Raw genomic sequence first — 17,129 nt, forward strand, 5'->3', positions numbered from 1 at the left:
GGCTCCAAACGTAGTGTACTATGGGAAATGATACTGCATTCTTAGGCATTCCACCAGTATAAAATCTTCTTGCTAAATCACTTAAGTTCCAAAAAGACATGGAAACCATGGCATATACCACTGCATTTAAAAAGTATGTTTAAAAATAACATAACCTAAAATTATGACATGGTATAGGTACCCTTAGGTGAGAATTATTCTAATACAGAGGAACTGAATATCAATTCATGAACAAAACCATTGTGAAAATCTCTCTCATCCACTGGGAAGGCCCCATATTTCTTTTCATTAAGCACAGAAGATAACACTGACACTCTATAAATACATTTGGCTAATAAAAACCAATTTATAGCCACACTATTATTTTTTATTTTATTCAACAAATACTGGTATATAGCACTTACTATGTGTCAGGCTCTGTTCTAAGTGTTTGACAATCATTAATTCAGCTAATCCTTACAACAAATTCCAGGATGTGGGTAGATTTATTGTCTGTATTTTACAAATGAGGAAACTGAAGGTCAGAAAGTTAAGGAAACTTGCCAAGATCACCCAGCTGGTGAGTGGCAGAGCCAGGATTCAAACTCAAACAGTCTGGCGCCTAAGCCCTTCTCTTAACCACTGTGCTCTACACCATAATAATAATAATCAGAACAAATTGGAAATAAAGAGATATGAATGGAAAAGAAACATTCACGTGGAAATCTTATGGTTGAGTAGAATCTCTTATTTGTCCTAATGGTGGAGGTATATGATACAATTACTAAACCTCAAACTTCATAAGGGAGAGAAAAAAAATAAATCTCACTCTTAACATCACTTGCTTGGTTTGTCTATTTTGCTCCTACTGTTTCATTATGTACATACTGTTCCGTAAAGGCAAGATGTAGTAACATGAGATTCTACTACTGTTAGTTTCTATTAAACCCTTCCTGAGAAAGTAGAAACTACCACGTTTTGTGTTAGAATGGTAAGACTTTGGAATTAGTAAAGTGAGAATTTGCCAAGTTCCAGGCTATTTCTGTTTGAAGTGGCTGATGGTTCTTTTGAAGGTTTCTGCTGCAGTTTTCTATACCTCTCTGTTGTAGACATCAAGGCTTATTTTCAATACTGCATGGAATCTTAACCAAATATACCATATTTAAATCAACAAAGGCTACAGAGCAAATTCCTTGAAAAATGCCTTCAAACAACTTATTTTACTTTTCTTAACTAAATCTTGCTTTTCCACTACCAAGTCAAGAGATTCTTGGTAAATTTCTAACATGCTCTGTTGTAATAACACCACATACTAATAAAGAGGATTGAAAGTAAAAATAGTCATGGGAACTCACTAATAAAGTACAGTGTTAAACTATAATTACACCAATATTTTCAAGTAGAGGGAGCTATTGCATAGGAAGAGAACAGAAAGGAACCCCCCCCCCCAAAAAAAAAAGTACAGTGGGATATCAGCAGCAATCAGTGCAGTAATATAAAAGAGCTGTCTATTTTGTCACCAGCAACCATGAATCACAACACACTTTTTCATTCTGAAATATGAAACCATTACATTTTAAGTTTGACACACTAATAAATAAGCTGTACAATTATGTCCTTCATTTAGGCTGTCAGTTTCTGATGGAAGGCTTTTTTATTGGGGGGGAAGGGAAACTATAAAATAGCTTATTCCCCTCATGAAATGCACAGAAAGCAGCTACCATTACTTCATATTAGTAATTACTAAACTTTCTTAGAGAAAACTGCAACAGTAAAATACACCAAAAGCAAATAAATGATTTCCCTGGGTGGGTGTGAGCCATCTCTGCAGTTTCATATAACACCTAATCAAAAAGTACTATTTTCTACCCAAATAAATAGTGAATTGGTTTTCAAAATGCAACCAGTTGAAATGATAATTAGAAACATTTCAAAGAAAGACTACCAGGAAATAATGGAAATAGAAAATAGATTAATAGATTTCCCTTATTATAGAAAAATCATGGTGAGCACTTATTTATACAAAATGCAACCTTCTTTAGACCGCAAACTAGTACCAGGTGTGCCTGCTTACTAAAATTTATTCAGGCTTGGGCTTCCTAGTTATTCTAAACACTAAATCCAATCTACCACTGCTTTTCCTGGAGGAAAGAAGCCAAGGGCAGCTTCTTTGTCACTTAAAAAAGGACAAACCACCCACTACTGAAGATACCCCATTATGGATAATCGCCACTGCATTTTCTATGATGACTTTTCTGACCAGGTGATCTCTCACGTAGCTAAATGGAGTTGCTTTAATGAGTAACAGTCATTTCCTTTCATGGTCATCACATGTAGTAGCCACCCTATGGAAGAACAGCAGCTGCTACTGCCTACCAGGGCAGCTACTATTCTTGAGGCTTTGCCACATACGACATGCTTAAAAACCAGGCTGCTTCTCATCAGAAAAGTCTGTTTTCTGAAAATGTGGTCTACAATATCGTACCCATGTTAAATCCAACAAAATGTTATAAAGATATTTCTCAAGACCTCTACCCAACTTCTAGACCCTATCCAGATTTTTTTAAGTCCCCATCAGTTTTTATCACCTTTTATCATAATTTTAAAATCTCTAATTTTTCTTGTTTTGGTAAACAACACTGTAAGGAACATTGTATTCAAGAATCAAGATGTTGTTTTAGACTAAACAGCCAATAGGGGGTACTAAATACCAACCACAGAACACAAGATACATAATCTTTTACTATGCAAGCCATTCTCCTCTTCTGAAAGATGTTTTTTCCTATTTATGCAAAATCCTTATATTCTTACACATGTTCTAACAGTATCTCATATGTCTGCTTTAACTCAACCATTTATGAAAGTCATTCCCTACAGCTCTTAAAAACTCCTACAATCAATTAGACACAGCCAACTTTCATCAGAATGCTACGTGGGAAGACAGGAGCTCTAAACCTGAATTCTCCTCACTACTTAGCTATGAAATCTGAAGAGAACCAATCTAACTGCTCTGTCTCACAGGTGAATAAAAGTGCCTGAAGAAAAGCTCATATGAGGATTTCTGAGGTCTCTTGAAGTGATCCTAATGTTTGATAGTTATTATAAACACAGGAAGTTTCAATGTCGGGGGAAATCCAAGGTGACAAACAGATTTCTCTCCTCCCATAGTCCCTGAGTGGCACTGCCATACACCCAAGCACTCACTCGCTCTCTCTCACCTTTTCACTGGGTTGCTGGCTAAGGCACGTCAATTGACCTTCTGTCTCTTCTATCCGATCCTTTCTCTCCATTTCTGCTGCACTACTTTGGTGCAGCTTCTCATTATTTCTCGCCTATGCAACTGCTTCAGTCTTCCCAAAGGTCTACCTGTCTCCAATCTTACCCTCTTCAGTCTATTGTCAACAGAGAGAAAATAATGATTTTTAAAGATAAAAATGGGATTGCAATTCCTCCCCTGCATAAAATATTTCAGTGACACCCACTGCCTTCACGATAAAGTGCTCTTTGGCAGAAAAATTCCTTCAGATCTGCAGTTTAGTCTCATCTCCCCTTGCTCTTCCCAATGTACCACTGCTCACCCCCAATCTGCCCCACACATTGTCCCAACAATCCAGAACTACTGAAGTTCAGGACTGTGGAAGGCTTTGGTATGCTTCACGATATTCTACAAACCATTCCATCTGCCAGGAATGTTTCTCCTGCCACAGGGCCACTTATCTGTATCTTTGCCACCAGAGTCAACTCACATGTTTCCTCCAATGAGAAGCTTTCCCTGACTTCCCGAAGAAGACTCAAGCACTTCCTACTCTGTGGTTATCTCTAAACCTAAAAAAAGACCTTCCATTATAGCATTTGTCATAATATAGTTTCCTCACTGTCCTTGACCTTTTAGAATAAGTTAGGCCCTCCTGCTAGATGTATACACAGCATGTTGCATTTTTCCTATTACAACTCTTCTGACATTCTGCTGAAATTATTTTAACCATCTTCCCTACTAAAAATAAGCTTATGAGAGCAAGGATATGTTTGCTTATTTGCTACTTTATTTCCAGGGCCGACTACAGTGCCTGACACAGAGAAGGGACTGAATAATAGCTGAAGTATCAAATGACTGAATCTGTTTAGGCTCTCTCTCCTTGCTGGACTATAAGTACAGCTATAAGGCAAAGGCTACATCCCGTCATATGTGAATAACGACAACTGTTAACACTTACTGAGGTCTTGCCATGCCAGGCATGATCTAAATATCTTACTTCATTGAACCTATTTAATTAATCCTCACACCAACACGAGGTAGGTTCCATTATTATCCCTACTTTCCAGATGAGAAAACTAAGGCAGAGGAAAATTAAATAACTTAACCAAAACACACAGTTGATAAGTAGTAGAACCAGAATTTAAACCAGCCAGTTAAGCCCCAGAGTTCATGCTGTTATCCACTATGTCATGCAGCTTCTTAAGGTAAGTATTTGCTAAATGAATGAATGTTGAAAGAAGGCAAATTGTTAGAATATATATTTATTACCTTGCCAAAGTGTATAAAACTGAGTCCCTAAAGTACCACACTTGGCCACTAGAGGTTTATATGTTGGTACCTAGTTGATGAAAGTTAGCACAGAATGTGCAGCGTGCCTCCATGGACAGCTAAAACATGCATTTGTTTGCCAGATTTTAATTTACACTTACATTCTCAAGAATCCATTCCTTTGGTGTCCTTTGGACACCTTCACATGAACACATACAAACATGTGACAATCCATATTCCCAAATGGATGGAATTCAAAGTTCAGAAGTGTCTATAAAATGTATTATATGAATATTTGTGTACATTCCCACAGATCAAAGAGACCAGGGTTCACATAAACTAAAGCACTGTATAGCAGTGTCACCTGGGGCAGAGAGGTGGTTCAATTGAAATTGGGCTCTCTCAGAGACAAGGATATCAACCAGAAGATGTAGAGAGCTCTAGTCTTAAAGCTGCTCCGAAACTAAAACCACAAATACAGGTAAGCAACCATGGCAAACTCAGTGGAAAGGCATGAAGCAGAAAATGTTACATAAAGAGGAGACAGAGGAAATGAACATGAAGAAAAGTGCTCACATTTAATAAACTGGCCAATGCCTCAGTAAAAGGCATTTTTTAAAATAAGAGGAATATGAGACATACACCAAGGACAATTCTGACATTCAACATTTATATGTTTGCAGTATTACTCCAATGAAGGAAAACAAAAATCAAGGTGTTACAAGGACTTGACTACATGGATTCAGAATAAAGGATAACTGGGACTTCCCTGGCGGTCTGGTGGTTAATACTCCACGCTTCCACTATGGGGGGTGTGGGTTCGATCCCTGGTCAGGGAACTAAGATCCCGCATGCTGCGTGGCACAGCCAAAAAATAAAAATAAAGATAAAAAATTTTTAAAACTAAAATTTAAAAAATAAAGACAAAAAATAAAATAAAGGATAACTTTTGGGTTGTTCTTGTTTTAAAAATCTATTCTATCACCCAAACTTTTAAAAACGTTAAATAATGGAATAAGAGGACTTCCCTGGTGGCGCAGTGGTTAAGAATCCACCTGCCAATGCAGGGGACATGGGTTCGATCCCTGGTCCGGGAAGATCCCACATGCCTTGGAGCAACTAAGCCCGTGCACCACAACTACTGAGCCTGCACTCTAGAGCCCATGAGCCACAACTACTGAGCCCGTGTGCCACAACTACTGAAGCCCAAGTGCCAAGAGCCCGTGCTCCGCAACAAGAGAAGCCACCACAATCAGAAACCCGCGCACCACAACGAAGAGTAGCCCCCGCCTGCTGCAACTAGAGAAAGCCCACGCGCAGCAATGAAGACCCAATGCAGCCAAAAAAAATTTTTTTAATGAATGAATTAAGTTTTTAAAAAGGCTTACTTTCACTTAAAAAAAAAATAATGGAATAAGAATGTAGTGACCACAATAGGATGGCAAAGAGATAGACAATAGTTTATTTCAGATAAAAACTTGGGTATAAATTATTTACCTTTGATAATGTTGACACTTATTGACAAGTGAGTATAATAAAACATAAAGTTGGCCTACAGTAAACTCATGAGAGGAAATACGGTTCATTCATACAGCCTTAATTCTATGTCATTAAAGTTCTGTGCTGTTAGACAGCTCACCACACCAAAATACCTGCTCTCCTGTATTGCAGGAGTCCTTTCCCCAAATGAAATGATTCCAAAGAATGACTAGAAAAACAACTTCAAACAACTGTGAAACAGAAAGCGCTCTACAAATCAGATCTCCTAACCAATGAATTCAATGTTGTGGTGACATTATTACAGAATTGGGCTACTGAGCTTCACTCTACAAATAGTTATTCACATTAGTGTGAGGAATTATGTTTCAAAGATAATTTGAAAGGACCTACATAAATTTCTGGATAACATGAGGCAGCTAGCACATACTACTTAATAAGAGAATTGCTCCAACTTAATATATTAGGTCAACTGAGAGAAGACTATGAAAGCAGCAAAGAGCCCAATATAACAAAATTTACCATTTTAACCATTTTTGAATTTTATTTTATTTATTTTTTTATACAGCAGGTTCTTATTACATTTTAACCGTTTTTAAGCGTACAGTTCAGTGGCAAGTACCTTCACATTGTTGTACTACCGTCACCACTTTTTTTTTTTTTTTTTTGGCCGCGCTGCGCAGCTTGCAGGATCTTAGTTCCCCGACCAGGGATTGAACCCAGGCCACCGCAATGAAAGCGCCGAGTCCTAACTGCTGGACTGCCAGGGAATTCCCCCATCTTCACTATTCATCTCCAGAAATTTTTCATCTTCCCATACTGGAACTCTATATCCATTAAGTGAGTCCCCATTTCCCCCCAACACCCAGTTCCTGGTAACGACTATTTTGCTTTCTGTCTCTATGAATTTGTTCCAGGTTTGAAGAGTATACTCTTAAATGTGGCAATTATTTTTTGAACTAAAGAGTAGTAAGTTAAAATCTAAATGAATTAACAGCTAAATAATTTTTAAAATAAGATCCCAAGGAAGTTACTGAAATGGAGAACACAGAAAGAAACCATTAAGTTTAAAAGGGAGACAGCTAGCTATTTCATCCTGGAGGTAGAAGAAGGCAGAAGAAGGAATTGGGTACAAAGAAGGGCAAAGCAAATGTTCTTTTACACACACACACACACACACACACACACACACAGACGTACACATCTTAAGGAAAAAACAATGATCTGCAGAAGTTCTGATGCACAGCTGGCATGAATTAAAATGTCCACTGTGAATGATGTCAGTCAGAAAACAGGAATCCAAAGATTTTTCTAAAAAGAAGAAAATATACATAGGAGAGAGACAAGGAAGACAGCCATTCAATCCACTAGTGGTAGGATGGGTGTCGATTAGAAGTCAAGGAACAAGTTTTGAGCCCCCAGCCTGACGGTGTACAGTTTCACAAGTTCTTCATTTTTCTGAGTCAGTTTCTTCAATTGCAAAATGAGAAAGTTGGATACATGACAGTTGTGATCTGTTCCCCTAACTTCAAAATTCTATAACTAAATTTGACAGAATATCTTGAGTCAAATTTGTCATTAATTTCTACCAAAACATTCACAAAACCACTATAAAAAGTAGGGAATGACAGAAGTTAATTCAAAACACAGCATCAGCAATGAAAAAGACTACACTTTGGTCACAAACATGGTATAATTGTAGTTAGTGATGTCTTTTAAGAACTCATAAAAATGCCACTAACTACGTAATATCTAACTTCTGAGTATTCTACCATCAAAACAAAAGATATAACAAAATATATACATGTACTCTTTTTTATAAAAGGAAAATTAAAACAACTTTTTTTGCCATTTTTAGATAGCAACAAAGACATGTCAGAGACTATTACTTGAATTAAAATCACTAGAATAGTTCTGGTTTAAGAATGCAGGATGTAATTAATTATACTAAAACAGCATCTTCTGATTTGACCAACAACCTAAGCATTTACTTTTAGGAAAGAGAAATAAATGTATTTATAGTTAATGCAAGGCAATAAGTAAATGATTCTAATGAATAATGACTAAGCTATCTTATCAGAATCTAACCCCATTTTTTACTATTTTATAATATAGCCAAGTTTTACACGAATCATACCAATTACCACAACACCATCACGTTCAAAAAGTAAGTGCCCACAAAATACTTTCAGTGCACTCAAGATAAATTAAACTGATATGGTTCCTGGCTCCTTGTGTCATATTACTTCCTTAATACTATTAGACATTAAGAATAGATTTTTTCACACATCACACATAGAACAAAACAGTCTCTGAGTAGCACAGTAAGCACAGCACACAAGGCAATTAAAAGTGCAATGGAGGGCTTCCCTGGTAGCAGAGTGGTTAAGAATCTGCCTGCCAATGCAGGGGACACAGGTTCGAGCCCTGGTCCGGGAAGATCCCACATGCCGTGGAGCAACTAAGCCTGTGCCACAACTACTGAGCCTGTGCTTTAGAGCCCACGAGCCACAACTACTGAGCCTGCATGCCACAACTACTGAAGCCTGCACGCCTAGAGCCCGTGCTCCACAACAAGAGAAGCCACTGCAATGAGAAGCCTGCGCACCACAACAGAGTAGCCCCTGCTCGCCACAACTAGAAAAGCCCATGAGCAGCAATGAAGACCCAACGCAGCCAAAAATAAATAAATTTAAATAAATAAATTTTAAATTTTTAAAAGTGCAATGGAAAAGAGGTGCACAGAGAAACTTGCTAAAAGATCAAAATATAGTCTAAAATGGAGGAAAAAATACATAAGCTTGCACATAATTTTATTCTGTATAATTTCATACTTTAAAAATCTATTTTAAACATCATAATAATTTAATTGGTTCAAGCAGAGGTCCACGACTTTCTCTCATCCCCTTCTAGTCTCCTAGTTGACATTCTCCTTGGACACTAAACATTATCTTTGGATATTTCATCTCTTGAAAATTTTACGTCATGCTGTAATTGTTTACGTACTTACTGTTCACTCCTGGCCCAGGACTTTTGCTAGTTGTGAGGAAAACAAAACAAACCAAACCACACAACTGTCCTTTATCTCAAAGTCCCATCTCCTGGCTGAAATGGCTGGGGTTCCACCAGGTTGATGGTAGTATTCAAGGACAAAGTCACACCCTCTATTAAAATTACATTAGTTGACATGTGAATATACCTAACACGACCAAACTATACACTTAAAAATTAAGATGGTAAATTTTGTGTTATATGTATTTTATCCAAAAAAATTTTACAAAGAAAATGAATTTATAAATAAGAAATACCCCATTATCTTCCAGAAAAAAACTATATTAATTGAAAGTTATTTTGATGATGCAGGGAAAGTACAGACACACAAAACTTTTAAAAGCTTTTTAAGTATTAGTTTTGGAATTTATTTTAATTTTCCAAAGAAATCACTCTCAACTTAAGCTAAACAGTTACAAGTACCAGCTGAGCGACTTCCCTGGTGGAGCAGTGGTTAAGAATCTGCTTGCCAACGCAGGGGACACGGGTTCAAGCCCTGGTCCGGGAAGATCTCACATGCCGTGGAGCAACTAAGCCAGTGTGCCACAACTACTGAGCCTGTGCTCTAGAGCCCGTGAGCCACAACTACTGAGCCCTCGTGCCACAACTACTGAAGCCTGCGTGCCTAGAACCCATGCTCCACAACAAGAGAAGCCACCGCAATAAGAACCACACGCACTGTAATGAAGAGTGGCCCCTGCTCGCCGCAACTAGAGAAAGCCCACGCGCAGCAACCAAGACCCAACACAGCCAAAAATGAATTAAAAAAAAAAAAAAACCAGCTGAGTGGTACTGTTCAAGTTGTTTAATCTCTGAGACTCGAGTTTCTGATTGTAAGTGGAAATAACAATAATACAGATTTTGTAGAGTTGTTAAAAGCATTAAATGAGATAAGGCATGATTAAGTGCTTGGAAAGCCCATAGTAATCACTCCATAAGTGCTTTTACTCTCATTCTTACTATTACTCCTGTTTCTGTTACTATGAAGATAATGGAAAAGAATTTGATAGGACATATGTGTTTGAGGAGTTAACAATTCAACTGAGCATGTGTAATTTAGACCAACAGTGCTATCAATTGCTAAACCATCCCTGATATTACACTTAAGTGTTAACACATGACAATGAAGTGCTGACCTTCCACTCTCCAGATACGTGGACCTCTGCACCTGAAGAGAGGCTCAGAGAAGCATGGTGTCCTCAGTTCTCACTCCCCCTAAAAGCCGACACTAAGGGACAGGAGCCATCTCTACACGGGAAACTCCTCTGACAACCACAGTCACATCAAGGACATAGGACGCACTTCATTCTTCTGAAAAGATTCTGTGATTTTTTTTTTTCTTTTCAATCCTTGAAAGGGCAAGCAATACTCTGTGATATGTAGCACACAAAATGCAGAACAAAACTTTTCCAACTTTGAAACTGCACAGGAAAAGGGCTAAGGAGTCCTGCTGGGAAATATCAGGTAAAACACACATAGTTTCTACTCTCTGGCAGTGAAAAGGCCATCAGGTCTCTAAAGAGCTTTGACTAGGTGGGAGGGGTTAAGGCAAGGGACCATAAGGATTCAGGAAAACATGAAGTAAATTTTTTAGAACTGTAGTAAGTGTTCCTCTCTGGAAAGATAATCAGAAATTTTTATCATCTTTCACTAGAGCCACAATTATGAAGAATCAGTGTTGTTTCTGGTCTAAAGACTGTACTTTCACTCTACTTGACCACAGACTTAGGAGCCCAGCTCCACTACTTAACAATTGGATAATCCTGAACAAATTCTTTAACCTCTTATCATCAGGTTCCTCATCTATAAAATGAAGATGATTATAGGACCTACCTCATGAGGTTGTAGAGATAATTAAACCAGTGTATGTGAGCAGTACATAATTACTAGCTATTATTATCATGGGAAATGGTGGTCATATTTTATAAATGTTAGAACAGAAAATTTCTCAAAGGATTTTTCATTAAAAGGAATAAAATATGAAAGCTTAGATAGATATTAAACAGCTCACAGTTACTAAAGAAAATCAAGACATAAAATCAGGGCCAAGTTATCAATTCCAGGACACTTCTGTTCCTGGAATGTCCACTATCTGTTTGTGTGCAAGTCATGTCTCAGTTCCCCATCAGGCCTCTCTGGGTCTTAAGAAACAATCATCACGAAATCTCTTAGTCTTACTTCTACCACTGCTAAAATCATAATGTATTATAGAGAGTTGTTCCCGAGTCTGTTTCATCTATTATATTTTAACATATGCTTATTTATCCACTGTCTCTCTACTCCCAATTGAATTTAAATTCCATGAGGACACAGGGTCTACTGTCTATTTTGTTTATTGCTATATTCCCAGTGTCTGGAACAGTGCCTGACACAGAAGATGCCCAATATACATTTGTTAAATACACACTTGAAAGGAAGTATTTCTTTTCATCTTTAATCCCGCATACTAGCTCATAAGTGAACAATAATTTTTTGGAAGGAGATAATGAATAACAGGTATAGCAAGTCTGTGCTCAGATTCTATTTTTAAAAATCATCATCACCATCACCATCATCATTTTTCAGTAACTAGTAACACATTATTTTATGCCCAGAAAAGTGTGGGCATTTATATACATCTTTTATTTAGTCTTTATAACTTTATAAGGAAAATATTATTTCTATTTTAGAGATTATTATATAAGAAAGACTAACAGGCTTGTCCAAAGTCCTAGTAGGGTGTCATAGCCAGAAGGCAAATCCTGGTCCTTTCTGACTCTATGTTCAAAGTGCCATACTGGTGAACAAAATATCTGATTAAAATAAAACACAGAGGGAAGAGCTGAAAGGGGAACCTGAGCCCTAGAAAGTGGTGTGTCCAGATCGGGCAGCCAATCTCCTTTCATGCATCATTAACAAATTAGGCCCTTGGTACAGGAAGGAGGCAACACCACTTCCTGGCCCTAACTGGGGAAAGCAAGGCTCCTCTGGATCACCGCCTGGCTCCAAATGACACCCACAGACAGGTCAGAGCAGTACAGAGGACCACGCCTTAGGAAAACAGGTTCTCAACACCTGCTGGTGGATCTGATTCCACCTTTCTGCCATACTCTAGGAAGGGCTATGTCTTTCAGTTACTAGTACGGTTCTCAACACTGACACCAGAATCCAGTGGGAACTTTCAAAACACACCCACACCTAGAGATAGAGGAACACTGGCGATGAAACACCTCTGGAGACTGTTTCCTCTTTAGACCAACTCCTTTTTAAAAAAAAAAAAGAGTTATTTTTCTGTTTTTAATTACATGGGAGACAGATGCATAGCTGGACATTCACTAACTTCCTGGAATATCTTGAGCATTTCATAGGAGAGACAGAAGTACCGGTATTGCAGTAAACCTGAGCACCTTTATGCCTATATTTCAGCTCTCCATGGTCGTTTCATAAACACTAATATAAACGGTTGGCCATCTCTGGAATACTCACTAAAGTTAATATAACAAATATATCATTTTCAGAATCTCCTCCTGCTCAGCAATGCCTTCTAGTGTGACACAGAAACAGTCCTTATGAAACATTTGTGAAAAGGAGAGCTACCCTAGGAGAAAGCACCATCCAGTTGACAAGCATTTGCTGCTTGCCCTCTATTCTCTCTCTCCCCCATTAGACACAGTGGGATTTTTTTGCCAAATTCGTATTCCAGAGGAGCCATGAAATTCCCTCAAAGTTCAACATCAGGCCTGACTTAAGATCTTTGAGGCCTCCTGCTAATTTCATCCCCCTGCAGCTGCCTCGCTAAGGCGAGCTTTTGATCTGTACTATCTGGATTTCAAGCTGATATACACACAGCCTCTTTGATCTCTTATTAAGTGGCTTCTGGTCTCCTGATGCCTTTAGTCTTGCTGCACTGCGGTGTTTGGAAGTCAGTCATCATCCTGAGCACACTACAAACTCCACACACCAGGAGTGGGCCCCCTTCATTCACCCACTTCGAAGGCTTGAAAAGCAATCTTTAAGCCATGAGAGAATTTCCCCAGTAGCCACAATCAATCCACTCCATGAACACACTACTAAGAATTATTTTTCAAATGAAGCAGCTTAAAATGATTTAAAGGATACAGAACTTTCCCATAGAGGGAAAGGAAGCAAATCCTCTGTGAAAAGAAATCTTCAGCCCAGTTGGCACTGGAGCTTACAGTACTTTGATGTTAATAAAAATAAATGTGGATAGGATTCAGGGATGGGCAAAGATTGGGACTTTATCAGTCCCAAGTTCCATTAAGCAAAAGTGACCTTTAAGTGCAGCTGTGTGGTTTGTTCAACAGTAGGCTACAGAATTTATTTCCAAGAACACGGATACTGCCATTAATAGCAGACTGACTGCATTTTGCTCAGTACCAATATCTTAATCATACATGGATGAACTGGAACCAGAGCTCCTTTAAAACAAAAAAGAAGAAAAAGAAGAAGATAAAAACAGCAACAAAAGAAAAAAACCCAAAAAACAGATACTGGTGGCCATGTTATGAGATCGCATGAGCATTAAAGTGGAACTATGTAATAACTTACAATATATTACTGTCCTGTAGATCTTAGATTCTGAACCCAACTTAATAATGTTAATAATATAGGTACTACTACATGTTAAAATTATATCAATACCTATCAAATTCTATATCCCAGATTCTATAAACTAATCAGTTGGAATGAACGTAAAGATACTGGGGCTTCCACAAGTTACTAAAGACTATATACTGATAGTAGCATTCACCCAAAATCTCAAACCTTGTGGCAAAATTAGAGTCCTTAAGTTCTTCCATTTTTAAACTCAATCTTCTGATAAAGAAGATTAAAACTGGTGGAAAAAATAGGAATAGATTTTGGGGCACTAATATCATAGTCTGAATATAAATAGTTTATGCCCTCTCTTAACTATAAAGGTCAATAAATTAATTGCTGACAATATAAAGTTGAAACAAAGTTGATAGTTGTATATTGCTATCACTTAATCTGTCTATATCATGGAAAACCATTAGCAAATCCATGAATTATGCACTTACTTACACTTTATTTTTCAGAATTATCTAAACAAGGAAATTACATAAGAAGGCATCAATTTTAAGTGGTCTAAATACATGAGTCTCACAAACATTTATGTGCAAGCAGTTTGGTAAAAATGTACCAAAAGTTAAAAGATAAATGCTCTTTTGATGAGCAATTCCTCTTCTAGGAGTTTATCACAAGATTTATTCGCACCTTTTTATAAAAGAGTATGACAAGGATATCCAATACAGCCTCATTTGAAATACCCACCAACTGGGTACAGGAGCTTGGTTAAGTAAATTATTGTACAACAACAATACTATACTATGCAGTCATTAAAAAGAATTAGATGGCTCTATAAATACCAAAATGAAAGAACATATAATTGAGGGGAAAAAAGCAATATGCTGAAGGCGTGTATGACATATTCCATTTATGTATTAAAAAATAAACAACCAGCAAACTACCACTTTTATAATCGTGTCTGTATAAAATATCTCTGGGAGGATAGACAAGAAAAACAGGAGTTTTATCTGGGAGATAAAAAATGAGGGATTATGGTCAGAGGTAAATATACTCATCACAGGACACCATTATGTACCTTTGAATTTTTATGCCCTATGTATATATTACTTATTTTTAAAATATTTCTAATGTGCACAGAAAGTCATTCTGTTGCACATATGATAAGAAAAAAGCCAACTTAAACCACATGCATGAAATGTATATACTCCCTTCATATAATTTTTAAAAATCTTTTAAGGAGAATTCCATTTAACAGAGTAGTCAGGCAGAAACTGTACACTGGGTTCTTCTCACAAATACTAAGGCATAACATATCCAAGACTCAGCAATACTGCAATTTTTTATATTTATACTATTTAAGTCTTATAACCCATTTCTTCTCAGAAAAATTAATCACTGTTAGTTTTTACAGGGAGGAATATTTTCACTATTATTTTTAATCAGCCATCTTTTGCCTTTGGTCTTTCAAACAGCTTTTTAAAGTGTTACTAAGAGTATTTATATATGAATCACCTCTCAATGGCTGTGCTATTATGCTTTCTATTTTTACCTCTCTCAGTGTCTGAGATAAACCCAAAGCCTTTCAAAAATATCTGCTTTGGCAAAAATTGAGTTCAGTCCCCATATCGGAAAGGGAGAGAACTGAGGAATGGGATGTCAGAGGGAGGAGAATTACTGGTTAATAAATTTTACCTGCTAAATCACTGAAATTCAAAAGTATCAAGAATGGCAATATCATGGCTAATGTTCAAAAATTGGCTAATGTCAAACATTTTCAGTGAATTATAATCATGAGGGGTTATTCAAAGTTCAACATAAATCAAAACACCAGAAAATAGCCACTTGCGATGTTTAACTTATAAGGTCAAATGAAGGTAAAATCCACACTGTTACAAATTTATTTCAAGCTTTTTGGTAGAAATTAAAAATTACAGACTCTCAGACTACCTAATAATTGCTTCATTACTGAACATTATCCCACAACAAATTACTTGCACTAATTTAGGACAATAATTTGTAATTATTTTTGTTTGAAGCAATAAACACTAGCTCTTACACAGTGCATATAAGCAAACTATATTAATTTTTAATACTTACTAAACTTTCATATAAGCATTGAAAATGAGATAGTATCTAGCAGCTTGTCTTTAAGATATGAAATGTTTTGCAAGCTGAAAAAACAGGAAGATCTGCTGCAATAAGTTTATTACAGGGACTCCCTGTAATAAAATACCCACGGAAATACCACTCATAAGTAAAGAAGCAGTATGTGTGGTGATTAAAAGCCTAGATTCTGGCAGCTGACTGCTTGAGTTCAAACTCTATTTCTGCCATATACTAGCTGTGTGAATTTGGACAAGTTACTTAACCTCTCTGTGCCTCAGGTTCCTCACTTCTAAAATGAGGATAATGATAGCACATATTTCATATGGTTCTTGTGAGGAAAACATTAAGTAATTAGAACAGTGCCTAGCAAACAGCAGACACTCACTATATGTTAGCTATTATTATTGGATTTGTATTAATTATTTGGATTAATATTAGGATTAGTATCAATATGACCATTAGTGATATTCCAAGGAATAAAGACATTACACATAAATAATGGGGAATCAAGACAAAGATAACTAGGGCACAGTATGTAATCATACTTAGAAACTGGCAAAAAACTATACTATAAAAACTTATAACCAAATTTCTGAAGAGTTCTATATTGCTTAGAAACAAGAGTACACAATTAAGCCATAATATTCATGCTTTTGACAAACTATGCACATCGCTATTTTCTATGACATGATCTCATAAGGCATGACGTTACAGTGACCAAGGACTCTTCTAATATGGTATACTTACAGGGCCAGATTTTAACTAGCCATGACATGAAGCAATGCCCAGGCACAGTTGAGACTAACAAATATCCTACCTCCTTTCAAATCACAGCCAAAAAAGCTACAATCACTTCACCCTAACAACCTGAATCATATTTACTAAGTCTTCCCTATTGCTTTCTCCTCTTTCTTTGCCCCAATTTATTTAAAATGCCTTTCATGAAAATGAATTGCCACACATTCCTCTTTGGCCATATGACTGAGCTGTAGAACTGTATATCAGATTCAGCTCTTTCATTGCAGGTACAAAGACCTGCTTATTTTCTCTGCTCAACTACACAATTTCTATCACTGGTGAATCACTGAATCCCCTATCCAGACTGCCATCCCATCGTTCCGTGGCCAATTCAAGATCCTTTATGTTCTCACTCATCTCTTCCTAAAGCTTGGCTCAATTTACGTAAAAAGCAAATTTCTGGCCAATAATCCACAAATGGGTAATTCACATATGGCTCATCAAGAGTTGGCTGCATTCTAGAACGTAATTTTACAATTAAATTTAGACTTCACTAAACAAAAGCATCTAATTATTAATTTTCCTAATCTAACTAGTTAAAAATTGATAGAACACAAACATACTGTAGTATGGCTCCATCTTTGAGGACAATATCAAGACTTTTTGTGTTTATTTTCTAAATTAG

At 36.9% G+C, this 17,129-nt stretch overlaps 1 protein-coding gene across 5 annotated transcripts in view; it reads right to left on the reverse strand.

Annotated features, from left to right (window-relative positions):
- Positions 1 to 17,129, reverse strand: part of PATJ (PATJ crumbs cell polarity complex component) — a 350,262-nt gene that overhangs the window by 253,912 nt on the left and 79,221 nt on the right. The window lies entirely within an intron of this gene.

The sequence above is a fragment of the Eubalaena glacialis genome, chromosome 3 (genome assembly GCF_028564815.1).
Source record: "Eubalaena glacialis isolate mEubGla1 chromosome 3, mEubGla1.1.hap2.+ XY, whole genome shotgun sequence".
NCBI lineage: Eukaryota > Metazoa > Chordata > Mammalia > Artiodactyla > Balaenidae > Eubalaena > Eubalaena glacialis.